Raw genomic sequence first — 11,178 nt, 5'->3', positions numbered from 1 at the left:
GAACGTGCACATCCTGCTGCTTGTTAGCGAAGGGACAGACACGGAGAGCTGCGTAACTGACACTTCGCGGCCTCCGCCATGGGGGCCCTGGCCTTCAGGACTCATTTCCCCAGGTGCTAGTGGTGAGCGTGGTTTCAGCACAGACAGGAAGATCTGGAGAATTGCATTGCTTCAAACACCGGGCTACGGCCAGAGCCCTGGCAGAGTACAGTTTGAAGTCAGAGAGACAGGAGCTTTCCAGTTCCCTGTTCCTGACATGGGGTGGCTGAGGGAACTCTCTGGACAGTTTGGGGTTTGCATCCTACCCCGGATAGCTGTATGACTAAGCACATCACTAACATTTCTGTGTTTTTTAGGCATTTTATAAGTATTAGGTGAGTTAATCTATGAGAGATGTTTGCATCAGTCCTTGTTCTGTTTTCTGTTATTATCAGTGCGTTTCACAGGGGGAACTGAGAGAAGTGTTCGGGAAGTAAGAGGTCTGACTTCGGGACCTAGGCAGCGTGGCCAGTGGAGGCCGCTGGAAATGTCCAGCTAGACTAGGCTACGACTATGCAGAGTAAGAGGAAGCCCTCACTCTGTGGGTGCGCTTCCTCACTCTCAGGCTTCTGTGTGCAGACACTCTGCCTTCTGCGGAAAGACAGCTGTGGTTTCCCCACCTAAAGGCCGTAGGCGCTTGATGGAGACTGGACACTTCCAAAGAACCAGAATGGAGTGAAATTTATCAGATTGAGTCAAAAGGCTCTTGGGGCTCCCTGATCAGGAGTCAAATTTGTGTTACCATGGGACACATTCTCAGGGAGTATTTGGTTGCCAGAGAAAGATTGCTTTGATCAGTCTGTAGTCAAAGGAGAAATGTTAGAAAGGATACAGAACTTTCAGCCTAGGGGTGTATTTGGGGCTCACACAGGCCGGAGCGAAAGCTCTGGAAACCGTTGAGGAGCCAGTGTAGTTAGCTTTTTTCATAGTTTTCACCCCAGGACACGTGCTCTTCTCTGTAAGTCTGCTCTGTTCTTTGTACACTCCTCTTATCTTTATAGAGTGGATTTCACACATCCACAGTCCAACCAGAAGAGCCCTAGCTCCAGCCTCACTTGATAATTTTGTTCAGGAGGCCGGTGGAGATCGATTAATTCTACATCCAGGTTTCTGGATGGAAGAAGAGAAAGTCTGATTGGCCAAGGCTTCATCATTCACATTGAATCCAATGAGCAAGGAGCAGAATTTTCTTTTTCTTATAAAGGCGTGGAAATAAATTGTCCGAAAAGAGAGTGTGAGATGGGAAGGAAATCTTCATTATAGAAAAGTGTTTGTAATGCTGCCGGTGGAGAGAAGTTCTACAAGTGTTTTGATGGATAAGGTGCTGGGTAAACAACAGTCTTAAAATGGGACCCAGACAGCCCGAGTCCTGGCCTGGCTTTGCCTCTGTCGCTTTGAACCTCCTGCTCTCTTTCTCTCTAGGGAAGTGTTGTATTGATGCATACAATGTGGCTTTCTTAAAAATATATTGTTTTAGATTTCTGGGAGCTAGGGAGTTGGATTGAAGTTGCTTGCCCTTAAAACACTGAGTTAAAATTGCCGATTATATTTATGTCACCTTTTCTTGGCTCTGAGACCTTTGGAGGACAAGTCTGCATCTTTTTTAAGGTTATGTCCCCATTAGCTAGGGCATGTCAGACATTTAAATAAATAAAATAATGAATCAAAAGATTTAATGGAAGGTATCCACTAACAAGAAGTATTATTTGGGGCAAGTCAGAACCGAAGACTACTACCCTCAAAGGCTTTTCTTATTGATTGATTAATTGATGGGGTTAGGGGAAGTCTTAAAAGTTAGCTTTGGTATTCCACTCTCTTGCAGACAGGTTGTGGGCATCTGATGAGTTCCGCCAGAGGATTGTTGATAGAAGTGGCTCATGTCACCGTCAGGCAGAGATGGCCAAGTGTTGTCGTATCTCCTGTATCTCTGTATTTCCTTGTCATGGTGATCCTGGGAGCTGTGTGCTCCAGATAATGTAGTTACAGGGTGGCTTCCACTGTCAGATTGGAATTAGTGAACTTGGAAATGTTATTTTTGGAATTTCCTCTGCTACTGCAACATAGCCTGTCCTAACTAATACATTAACTGAGCAAGTACTTCACCCAAAAGGGATCATTTGACCTTGGTCTTGGAGAATGGATAGAACTTTACTAACTGAGGAAAAGAATCATAATTATTTTAGATGAAGAGAAGAGTAGCTCATAAGAAATGGAAGAATGAAAGTCCATTGTCTGGAATACTACTCAGCCATAAAAACCGACAACATAATGCCATTTGCAGCAACATGGATGCTCCTGGAGAATGTCATTCTAAGTGAAGTAAGCCAGAAAGAGAAAGAAAAATACCATAGGAGATCGCTCATATGTGGAATCTAAAAAACAAAAACAAAAACAAACAAACAAAAACAAAGCATAAATACAGGACAGAAATAGACTCACAGATAGAGAATACAGACTTGTGGTTGCCAGGGGGGTGGAGGGTGGGAAGGGATAGACTGGGATTTCAAAATTGTAGAATAGATAAACAAGATTACACTGTATAGCACAGGGAAGTATACACAAAACATTATGATAACTCAGGAAAAAAATGTGACAATGAATGACTGAAAAATTGTGCTGAACACTGGAATTTGACACAACATTGTAAAATGATTATAAATCAATAAAAAATGTTAAAAAAAAAAAAAGAAAGTCCATTGTCTGGTGAAAGAGTATCAGAGTGTGGTTGTTCAGGACACTGGTCCCATCCATCTGGTAGAGAATGATTTCTGTGAAATTTTGGAAGGATATGCCTAATAGAACTCTAAACTGAATTTAAACTTTTTTTTTATCTTAAGTATTTGCTTATTTAAAATGTATGATTATGGTTATCACTAGGAAGTATGATTTCTCATAAGTAAAATCACTTAAATGAACAAATTTACCCATAATTCTCCCATTTTACTTAGGTATAGTGCTGGCAGGGCAGTTAATAAGGACAGAGGGACAGAAGAGTAGTCACACCTTGATCGTGAGCTAGCCTAGCCCCTCCCTCGATAGTAGATGATAATGTGATAAGACATGGCAAGACAGCAATTCATGTTGGCAAAATCAGCATTTTAAAAGATAAAGAATTTGGGGTATGAGTATGCCCGGTGGTCAATACTAGTGAAATACTCTCACAATATAGTATAATAAGTATGCATGTTTAATAGTCTTATTAGTTATAAGTTTAACTTTCTCCTCTGTGATACATAACATTTTCTATCCATCTAGTGGCCAGCATCTCTTTAGATAACCAGGTCTTTTGCCTTGTTCTTTAATTCTCCTTAGTCTGGTCATCTCTACTCTATGCATGTGAACTCTTGTCTATTAAACAAGGTAAAATAACTTGCAGAAAACAATGTAAAATCTGTTTCAATGTAATTCTTCATTAGTGAGAAGAGAATATGAATGTGTTCTGAATGATGTAAACCCATAAAAGTGAAATGCCAAATGGGTTTAGTCAAATGGATAACTAATTCAGCATCATTGGCTGTTAAATCCTTTTAACTATTAATGGCACTTATACTTCTTGAAAAGACATATAATATTCTTTAAAATCCTTGTTTTGTACATTAAAAAATAACTGCTTACCTATGTTAACCAAAAGCTATACTCTGGGATATTCTTAAGCTCAGCTGTTACAAAATACAATAACCATGTGCCCATCAGCAGTAGAATGGATAGACTGTAGCATGTTCACAAGTGGAATTCTATACAGCGATAAGGATAAATATACTACATGGATGACTCTCACTAATATGTTGAGTGAATGAAACCAGACTCAAACACATACATATAATATAATTCATCCAAATAAATTACAGAACCAGGAGTAACTGATTGATGAATTTGGAAGCCAGAAATGTGGCTTCCCTTGGTTGGAATAGTATCAGTGGAAGATAGTACAGAAAGAGGTGCTCTGTGCTAGTGTTAACTATTCTCAGTATTGGTGCTGGTTACATGAATTTGTTCAGTTTATGAAAATAACTGAATTGTGCACTTTTGGTAATAATTTTTCATGAAACAAACAACTTTTAAAAAGCATATAGAATGTTTGAAAAGTGTTTATTGATAATTTAAGAATATAAGAAAATAAAATATTCATTTTCTTGTAAGAAAGATGCCTTTACTTTGAATTTACACAGAACAGAATGTAAGTGTCAGGTCTTAAACATTAGATCCTAGAAGAAAAGAAGGGTTTTCAGACCAGGGTTTCAATAGTTGTTTATTTAGAAGGAAAATAAAATAGAGCAACATTTATCAAGAGAAATGAGACAGCTCAATGGTCCATTTCACATTGATTAAGTAGGAACTGAATTACGTACACTTGCTTAAAAGATAAGAGTGCACAATTAAATAAAGGTGACTGATTAGGAAATGCATTATCAACCTTGACACACATGAAGGTTGCTGTTAGTTCTAAGTTGGGATATAAGTATGCTAGTTAAAATAAATGAATGCAATTATTCTTTTTATAAGGTACACATTATATTTAATATTGAAAAAATACATGAGCCTGAAGAATTATTTATTCAATTATTTATTGAATGAAAGCTGGTTTTTTTTTAAATCTAGGATTCATGGCCCCATATGAGGTGTAGTGATTAATTAACGAAAATTTAGCATAATTGGTAGATAAGTGTTACCTATTTATGTGTTATTTAATCAGTGTACATGAAGATTTTTTATAACATTAGGTCATATCTTTCCCTCTTGGGTCTAGCATTCATCTCTTCAAGTTCTTTATTGTCAAATGTACTATTCCTGGCTTATTTCATATCTCTCAGGATATGAGAAAAAAGGTAGCAATTCTCTTATTTCTCACAAGGTCATGTCTCTTAGGAACCTGTTTTTATTGCAGCAATTCTAATTTTCTCTCTCTGCTGTTCCTTAATACCATTTATTTCACGCCCTTCACATCATTATTCGTGGTGCTGAATCATCCCTGCTGCCACCTGCAGGTACAGACTTCAAGTCATTCTGTTTGAGGTTGTGACTTTGCTCTTTTGGTGATGACCGAAAGTATATGTCTCACTCAGAGCATGCAGGAACATGTAAGCAGTGATTTGTTTTCTGGTCACATTATATTTACCATTTGGAATTTCACATCATAAATACAAAACAACACGTGTTCCACCTGTGTCTTGTACAGAACACTTTAGACCCTAAGCACTGCATCGGAGAATGTGAACTTTTCCCAATATTAACCATTCTCTAGTCTTCCAAACACTACCATCTGATGGAAGGCCAAGGGAGGGACTGTTGGCCAATTGAGAAGAATAGTTACATTTAGACAGAGGACATCCCTCTCTCATCTGGCCGGACCTAAATTTGGCCCAGCAGGGTGTGATGCCTCCGTATCCGCTGGGGATGAGAGTGGCTGTCACTTGGAACCCTCTACACCCTCCAAAGAGGTGGGCACAGCCACCCCGGAGGACTGCCTACCACGCGCTCTAGAGCCTTTTGGAATGTGGTGACTGACCTCTGTCCAGAGCCAGAGGACATGGAAGCTAAAGGCCTCTTACCACCAATTCTGCAGCCCTTGAGTGCTGTCGTTCAAAGTGGGTACTGCAGTGGTGACTGACAGCTGAGCATCAACAGACCAGCAGAACTCAGAACTTAATGCATGGGCTCATACTCCAGCTCAAGCCCGAGATACAGTGGACAGTTGGTAGCCCAGAGCCCGAAACTCATCTGGTGTCCAATATCAGTGAGAGTCAACCAAAACCAGCATGACGCACCATTCTGGCAGGCCAGTTCTGTGCAACCTTATAAAAGAAGTACTCTATAAGTCAGTGGAAATTATTCACTTGCCAGGCTGCCCTCTTAGAACAGAGCATGGCCTGGGGTCCCAGGATGTCCTTGTAGGCATGAGTCCCAGAGCTTGTTAGAGCATCTGGTCAACTTCACGTGTGGAATTGGGGGATGAAGAGGCTTGGAGAGAGTTCTCAAGGACTGAAATGGTGACTAGGGTCCATGTGGTGCTGGTCTGGGTTTGGATCATCCAGTTTAAATGGCAGGCCCAGCCTCAACTCAAATCAGGCGCTGAAAGGAGGCAGAAAATTTTGAGCAATGTAGTCCAAAGTGTGGGGTTACTGAGGTGAAGGGTCTGGGGCAGGGTTCTGGTTGAGGTCTCCGGGAAATTTTTTCTAAAGTATAACTATTCCTGATGAATTTCTAATATGGCTACTTCCCCCTTCTCCTGCTTAGAGCGCGAGGCAAGTGTAACCAGGACTGAGGGCAGGTCAGTGGCATCTGTGATTCAGATTGCAATGCGTCCCTCTTAGATGTCTGGCTAGGTCTGACTACACTGTAGTCCTGCTGAATAGGTAGAGTCGGGTGGTGTGATTTCAGCATTTAATACAGAGTTCTTAACGTTTTTTAGTCGTGGGTTACTTTGGTCAAGGATTCATTTATGGATCTGATAAATTTTTTTTTAAAAGTAGGTCCTGTCCTGAAATAAAGAAGCATCTCCAAGACTATACTGTATAGCACAGGGAAATATATACAAGATCTTGTGGTAGCTCACAGCAAAAAAAAAATGTGACAATGAATATATGTATGTTCATGTATAACTGAAAAATTGTGCTCTACACTGGAATTTGACACAACATTGTAAAATGACTATAACTCAATAAAAAAAGTTAAAAAATAAAAAAGAGGTACAGAGAGTTTAATAACATATCAGGATCAGTGTCTAAGTGTTATAGGATGGATTTAAATCCTACTGACTCCAGCACCTGAGTCTGAAACGCTGCATGAATAACAACAACAAAATAATAATAATAAGCGTCTCCTGGCATAAAATTTCGGAAGGGGGTTGAACTTTTAAAGTCTCTTTGGACCCTAAACTTTACCTTAAGAATCTCAACATTTACAGGAAGTCTGAGCTCCTTTACAGTATTTGCCAACCATTACTTGTCAGTGAGAAGCTTAAATTCTTTGTCCCTCACTGACTTAACTTTTCTCCATTTCATTATTTTTTAATCTATTGTTTTTGACTATGCTTAGAAAGGATGGGTTCATCAGAGTGGTTTAATATGAAGTTGCTTTCCATTTAACATAATTGAGAGAAAGTGTTAGTATCTGATAAATTCTGCTTTCTTCCGCTATCAGTCCTATGGCCTTTGAATTCTAGTCAACATGTGGTTACCAGGTAACTAGCATAGCTTTAAGCTAGGATTCCTCTATTTTTTTCTTGTTTCTATGTCAATGATTTTGCCTAAATCTCCTCTCTCTAATAGATGTAAATTAGCACATAATAAACTCTGATTTTTACTAAATATCATTGAAATAACATTGAACATTGTTTTATTTTTTTCTGTACTGCTTGTTTTAAGAAAAAACTCCTATTTTTTCTTATAAAATCATTTAAGTATAAATTATCATGAGAAACACGATATCTTTAAAATACAGAAAATGGTTTCCTTAATAACAAAAAATTTTTCATAAAGTTTAGAGTATTTCTTTTAAGGAGCATCTTTTTTCATTTAGGCTTTGGAAAATAATATTAGCTAGTGAAAAACAGGTATATGGAAACAAACAGAAGGCAGAATTAGTGATCATAAGGAATTTCACATATTGAGTCTGTAAGATTTATTTCAAGAGCTCAGAGGTGAATACAAATGAAGGAGATGAAGTGGAAGATCAATGGTGAATTTTAGTTCTAACCATAAATCTCTCATCCATTTAGCCACCAATATCGACTGCATCTCAGTGCCTGGCAAGTCTTAGGCTAACAGTGAGGGAAACTATCATGGAAGTTAGAACCTAAAAAATAGTAGATATTATTTTTTTTTAATTCAAATAAGGATTTCAAGTATGACAAATGACAAAAAAATGACAAAATGACAAAAAAATGACAAAAATGACAAAGAAGTTTGTGGACAAGGTTCACAGTCTTTGTGTGAAAGGATTTGACATAGGTCCTATACTCCTGTGAGATGGGCATATAAATCTGTGAAAATATCACCTAAGAGCTGAAATTTGATTGATGAGAATGGAGTCCCTAAGTCCAAAGGGGAGTGGAAGGTATTTCAATTATAAGCAATGGCACAATCTAGGCTATGATCTGAGAAGTGGGTGAAATGAGTGGAAGGGCAGGTCTTTGGATGGTTGATTCATGGGGGCTATGAAAACCCAGGATAATGGCAGACTAGGGTGAAGATGTACCTTTTTCCAAAGACTTCAGTAAGGAAGATGTGGTACATAAACTCTAAAGGTGACCCCCAGTTATCTCCACCTCACTCACACCCTTGTGCATTCCCTTTACCTTGAGTGTTGGTACAACCTGTGACTTGTTTCTAACCAAGAGAATACAACAAAGGTGATGGGATGTCTCTTCCATGATTAAGTGACACAAGCTTATCACATGCTTTTGCTAGCATCTCATGGGCTGGCTTTGTTGACGCAAACTGCCTCCCTTTGAGCTGCTGTATAGAGAGGTTCGTGTGGCAAGGAAATGAGAGTGGTCTCTGGCCAGCAACCAGCAAGAAACTAACACCTTTGGTCTGTGGTCAATAAGGAACTGAATTTTGCCAACAACCACGTAATCCTGGAAGTCAGCTCTTCCCCGTCATGACTTGAGATGAGGCAGCTGACATCTTGATTGTAGGCATGTGCAAAATCCTGAAGACCCAGCTCAGCTGTGCCTGGAATTGTGATCCAGAGAAACAGTGAAACAAAACTATGTGTTGTCTTAAGCTGCTGATTGTATGATAATTTGTTATACAGCATAGACAACGTAGAGGGTAAGAAGGGGATGATAAATACAAGAAGGGTAAGTGTAGTCATAGCCATGGCACTAACATGTTTTTTGACCTTGGAAAAAATGACTTAACTTCTTTAGACTTTGGTTCCTCACCACTTTGTTAAACACAATTGCAAATTCATGGCATTAAAAATATTGTTTTTAGATTAAAATGATTTCACGATTTGGACTGGCTTCTGAACAGGTTTAAGAAAGCTAAATTAACATACAATATTAAGTGTACTATTGGTCACTATCATCGCCATGATCCTGTAGTATATTTCTGGAAACAACATGGTTTTTGTATAGTCACAGACCTAATATTTACAAAATGCCTATCCCATTGCCTGGGTCTCCTGTGATGATAGCTATTAATATTAGTTCCAAGGGGAAAGAGTCAATCAAACTCTGAAGACTGTTAAGCAGACTCCAACATGAAAATTTTGTCTGAATCCTTGTAAGGCTCACAACATCAAGCATATATATTTTGACCAATGCTCCGTCCTTCATTAAGAAGTAATGCTTTTCTAACATCTACTTTCCACAAATCCCATGTATCTCATTGGAACATATTACCACTGAAAATTGTTAATACAATCATAATTTTTCAAAATGTTTATCATCGCTAATAAAACTACTGTATAATTATTACCATTTCACAGCTTAAGGTTAAGCAGCATTTACTGATTTTGCTATTGGGGTGATTTAATGGTTTGTCAAATCTCTGGAATGGTAAAATACCTGCATGTAGGCAGTATCTTTCATCCACAAATCCCTGCTATTTACAGCTATCAAAACATATCATTACAAGCAAAAGGCAGGGAGATAGAAGCGAACAACTACATGAATTATTCATAGACCGTTTTTCTCTTCTGGCTTTCTCAAAACCTTCTTTTCCTTAGGAGATGCCCAGAAGCGTGCATTTAGATGAGTTTATTAACAAGATCATTAATCAGGAATCTATGTTTTAAAATGTCTTGTTGATCAGCACGTAAAGAAAAAAACAGGTGCCTGTAGAAAGAGCTGGAATCTCATATAGTTGCAATATGTGGTAATTACCTCAGTCATGATTTATTAATTGAACAATTCAATAAATTAAAAAATACAATGTACATAATTAATATATATGTTATAAGCCAAAATACACATTCTCAAATATTATAAAACTGTGCATGCATCCATCTCAGGAAAAAGTAACAGTTTCATGGACATTTTAAAGTGATCCTTTATTTCTAATCTTTCTCTCACCTATTAAAGATTGGCAGGTGAGATAGGAAATATTTTAATCCTAGTTTATGGATGAGAAAACTGAGACCGAGAGAATCACCTAAGATTGAAAAGGACTCTGAATTTCATCTTTGATTGCTAACAATGCTGTTTTTTTCAGCTACTGTTTTAGATTGCCTCATACGTCTTGAAAACCTGTGACTTGAGCTCAGAAAAAATTCTGTTTTTTGAGCCTCAGTTTCTGTGTCCATAGGTTGAAAAGGACAATACTCATTATCCAACTGATGGTATTGCAAGGAAAATTACTATTTCATACTGTAATTTATAAAAATTCCATCAAAACTAGTGTCTTAAGAGATATGTAAGTTACTGATTTTTAGGTCAGTCTTACTCATAATCCATGTCTGATTCCAAAACTTCTGGTTCCAAGAAAAGATGCACATAATTAGAATTAAAAATACTTTTGTTCTAATGATGTTGTCTAATTACATTTTCTACAGTAAATATGTTATCTTGAAAGTAAAATTATACAATACACATAAATCATGTGAGTATGAATAATAATATGAATGTGGAAGAATCAAAAGCTCTTCCTGCTTTCAATAAAAGAATATTAATTGATTTCACATCTTTCAGTAAAGAACCTAAGGTTCAAAGAGTATCACTTATGTTATGCTATGGTTGCTTATTAAAATTTTATGCTAATTATTTGTAAAATCCTTGACTCTTCCTGCATAATAATTTAGATATTTCTCTAGAAGTTCTTTAGAAATTTCTGCAAAGCATATTTAATCATTACAGTCATTTTAAAATTCTTATTTATGAATCACACATTGTAGTTTTTGTTTTCAATGATAAGAAGAATCTTTGCAGTTTCCATAGCAATTAGAAACTTCAAAGACCCAGGGAAGGATTGAACATGTCCCAGGAGCCGATAGAGCCAGGATGATAGAAAGATGAAAGTGACCAGGTTGGTCTTACTATTTTCCATTTCAAGGCGACCTGTGCACGAGTTACTTTGCCAAAAATCAGATACGATCAGCCTCTTATCCAGATGCCTGCAGAAGAAGTCATTCTAACAATATTTCTAAATTTCTCCAAAGTATGCCTATTGCTTGTCCATTTGTGAGTAAATTATG

Source organism: Camelus bactrianus, chromosome 10 (assembly GCF_048773025.1).
Source record: "Camelus bactrianus isolate YW-2024 breed Bactrian camel chromosome 10, ASM4877302v1, whole genome shotgun sequence".
Classification (NCBI taxonomy): Eukaryota; Metazoa; Chordata; class Mammalia; order Artiodactyla; family Camelidae; genus Camelus; species Camelus bactrianus.
The sequence above is the reverse complement of the archived record's forward strand: the minus strand, read 5'-3'. Positions refer to the sequence as shown.